Source organism: Trichechus manatus, unplaced genomic scaffold, assembly GCF_000243295.1.
Source record: "Trichechus manatus latirostris isolate Lorelei unplaced genomic scaffold, TriManLat1.0 scaffold00002, whole genome shotgun sequence".
Taxonomy (NCBI): Eukaryota; Metazoa; Chordata; class Mammalia; order Sirenia; family Trichechidae; genus Trichechus; species Trichechus manatus.
Genome location: NW_004443938.1, coordinates 12,223,163 through 12,227,310, shown reverse-complemented (window position 1 = coordinate 12,227,310; position 4,148 = coordinate 12,223,163). Strand labels below are relative to the sequence as shown.

The 4,148-nt window shown below is 43.6% G+C and overlaps 1 protein-coding gene across 1 annotated transcript in view; it reads left to right on the top strand.

Annotated features, from left to right (window-relative positions):
* Positions 1-4,148, top strand: part of TMEM181 (transmembrane protein 181) — a 71,312-nt gene that overhangs the window by 10,789 nt on the left and 56,375 nt on the right. The window lies entirely within an intron of this gene.

Here is a 4,148-nt window from a genome sequence, read left to right as displayed (position 1 = left end):
TGGCCATGAATGACCATCATTTACATCATGAGTTTCCTTTGTTTCTTATCTTGTTGTTGTTGTTAGGTGCCCTCTAGCAGGTTCTGACTCATAGCGACCCCGTGTACAACATAACTAAACACTGCCCGGTCCTGCCCCGTCCTCACAATCTTTGTTATGCTTGAGCCCATTGTTGCAGCCACTGTGTCAATCCATCTCCTTGAGGTCTTCCTCTTTCTCGCTGACCCTCTACTCTACCAAGCATGATGTCCTTCTCCAGGGACTGATTCCTTCTAATAACATGTCCAAATTATGTGAGACGTAGACTCGCCATCCTCGCCTCTAAGGAGTACTCTGGCTGTACTTCTTCCAAGACAGATTTGTTCATTCTTTTGGTGGTCCATGGTATATTCAATATTCTTTGCCAACACTGTGATTCAAAGGCATCAATTCTTCTTTGGTCCTCCTTATTCATTGTCCAGCTTTTGCATGCATATGAGGTGATCGAAGATGCCATGGCTTGGGTCAGGCACACCTTAGTCCTCAAAGTTTACTCCAACTAAAAAAAAGCCCATTCCCTAAGTTGATTCCAACTCATTGCAACCCTATAATACAAAGTAGAACTGCCTCATAGGGTTTCCAAGTTTGTAAATCTTTACGGAAGCAGACTGCCGTATCTTTCTCCTGTAGAGCAGACGGTGGGTTCAAACCACCAACCTTTCAGTTAGCAGCTGAGCACTTAATATGGCAGCTCCAGGGTTCCTACCTTACTCAACTACTTGCTTTAAAATCTCTCTGCTATTTCTTGCTTCTCTTGCTATGACAGTAACCTAATCTCACTGATGTGTCAAATTTGGTAACTGGGGATCCTTAAAGCTCAGTGCAGAACTTTAGTCTGTTCAACCCTGTTTGGTCATGTGGGCAGTAAGATTTTCAGAGATTTTTCTTCTATCTCTTGTGTTATGTAGTGGTCAGGCCAAGTAGTGGGTAGGCAAAATAGAGAGGCACCTGTAGAAGTTGTACAATCTTTGTAAAATTTTTCCTTCTTGAATTTGGCTAGATGGGGCATAGTATAACACCCATAGTGGGGTGGAAGCTAATGGCCAACTGCATTTCATAAGCTATTAATATAATTAGCCAAATATGTCTTTAACTTCTTTTAAGATGTCCAGGAACACTTAAAGGGTAACACTCAGGAATTATGAGACATTTCATACACAGAAAAAAAAAACAAAAAGCAGGCAACAGAAACTGCCTGTGAGAGGACTCAGAGGTCATATTTAATAAAGACTTCAAAGCAGTCATTATAAACATGTTCAAAAGACCACAGGAAACCATATTTAAGAAGTAAAAGAAGCCGTGATGGCAATGTCTCATAAAATCCAGAATATCAATAAAGAGATAGAAAATCTATCTATCTATCTGTGTGTCTATCTATCTGTCATCTACAAGTAGAAATTCTGGATCTGAAAAGTGCAATAACCAAATGAAAAACTCACTAGGGGGACACAATAATAGATGGAACGGCTGAAGAAAACACCAGCATACCTGAAGATAGGTGGTAGAGATTGTACAATCTGAAGAACACAGAGAAAAAAGAATGAAGGAAAATGTGGGATGGTGTTTAGCACACCAACATATGCATAATGGAAGGACCAGGAGAGAGAAAGGAGCAGATAAAGTATACAAAGAAATAAATTATGGCTGCAAACTTCCCAAATTGGATGAAAAGCATTAATCTAATATCTAAGAAGATCTACAAACTTCAGGTAGGATAAATACAAAGATATCCACACCCAGACACATCATACTAAAAACAAAGAGAAAAATTTAAAATCAGAAAGAAAAAAACAACTCGTCTCATACAAGGGAGACTCCCTGAATAAGATAAACAGCTGACTTCCCATCAGAAACAATGGAGGCCAGAGGACAGTGGGATGACATATTCAAAATGCTGAAAGGGGGAGGGGGAAAAAAAGCCTTGTCAACCAAGATCTTATATCCAGCAAAACCATCTTTTACAGATGAAGATGAAATAAAGACATCCCAGGTTAACAAACACCGAGAGAATTTGTTGCTAGCAGACCTGCCTTACAGGACATACAAAAGGAAGTTCTTCAGACTAAAAAGCAAGTGATCTCAGATGGTAATTCAAATTCACGTGAAGAAAAAAAAGTGCTGGTATTATATGAGAACACTTTGCAAACAAATTAAAGAGATGAGACACAGAGAGACACACAGGGAAGGCAACTGCGTGAAGATGGAGGCAGAGATGGAATTATGCTGCAGCTGTAAACCATTCTTGATTTCAGAAATTTACAACTGTGAGCCAAGATCCTAAATCTGAGTAGTGCTTTTGGTCAGCTGACCTCTGCATACCATGTAGAAGCAACAACAGCAGCGAGTGGGCCTTGACGTTTGCCCTACCGCAGTGCCGCAGCAGAACCAGGGCTTGCAGCTATTAGTCAGTTACGTTTTCACTCTGCGAGTCCCCGTATTCATACCCTCATCGCTTCTGAGGGACAGGACTGTACTGGGATGGAAAACCTGCCTGCTCTGGGTAGCTATAGTCAAGAAAAGGTTTGCAGGGAAAGCTATCAAAGTCATGACTAGAGCGAACCCTCTATCATCACTGGGGGATGTCAGAGTTACCCTTAGTACAGAGCCCTGGTGGCACAGTGGTTCAGAGCTCAGCTGCTAACCAAAATGTTGGCAGTTCGAATCCACCAGCTGCTCCTTGGAAACCCTATGGGGCAGTTCTACTCTGTCCTATAGGGTCGCTGTGAGTTGGACCTGACCTGTTGGCAATGGGTTTTATTAAGGTCCCTAGGTGGCACAAGAATTGACGCCTTTGAACTGTAGTGTTGGCGAAGAATATTGAATATACCATGGACTGCCAAAAGAACAAACAAATTTGTCTTGGAAGAAGTGCAGCGAGAATGTTCCTTAGAAGCAAGGATAGTGAGACTCTGTCTCACATACTTGGGACATATTATCAGGAGGGATCAGTCCCTGGAGAAGGACATCATGCTTGGTAAAGTAGAGGGTCAGTTAAAAAGAGGAAGACCCTCAACGAGATGGGTTGACACAGTGGTTGCAACAATGGACTCAAGCATAACAACAATTGTGAGCATGGCGCAGGACTGGGCAGTGTTTGGTTCTGTTGTATCTAGGGTCGCTATGAGTCGGAACTGACTCGACGGCAGCTAATAACAACAGATGGCACAAATGGTTTTTCGCTTAACTACTAACCTAAAGGTTGACGGTTCAAGCCCACCCAGCAATACCACGGAAGAAGGGGCCTGGCATCTGTTTCCTTTAAGATTAACACCTTGCCATTGAGTCGATTCTGGCCTTATGTGTTACAGAGTAAAACTGCTCCATAAGGTGAGTCAGAATTGACTCAATGGCACCTAACAACAATCTTCAAGGCCTTTTCTTCGGTGGTACCACTGAGTTGGGTTCGAACTGCCAACCTTTAGGTTAGCAATCCAGGGCAAACAGTTTGTACCACCCAGGGACCTTCCTTTAAGATTATAGCCAAGAACACCCTATGGAACACAGTTCTACTCTTTAACACATGGGGTCACCCAGGGTCAGAATCCACTACTCGCGGCAACTAACAATCATTTAACCTTATTGGGGTCATAGACTCCTTTGAGAACGTGGAAAGTGACAGCTCCTCTTTCCAGAAAATGCAGACACCCATTGAGTTTTTCAGCCCACTGCAGGGCATTCATAGACGTTGGAGGCCCATCCTTATTCTCTGATTAAAATGCCCTGGAGGCTGGAGGAGGAGCCTTGGTGGCGCAGTGGTTAAAGCACTCCGCCGCGAACCAAAAGATCAGCTGTTGAACCCACCACCTGTGAGACAAGAGAAAGTTCCAGCCGTCTGCCTCCATAGAGATGACAGCCTTCGAAACCCAATGCGGCAGTTCTACCCTGTTCTGTAGGGTCCATGAGTCTGAATGACGTGACCGCAGTTGGTTTGGTTTTTTTCTTTTTTGGAGGCAAGAGGGTGAATGAATGAATGAATGTGCTGCCGCCCTCCGCTGTGGACCAAGTCGTTTAATTCACTCATCCTACCCTGAACCGGAGCCCTGTTGGTTAAGAGCTTTGCGCTAACCAAAAGGTCGGCAGTTTGGATCCGCCAGCTGCTGCTTGGAAAC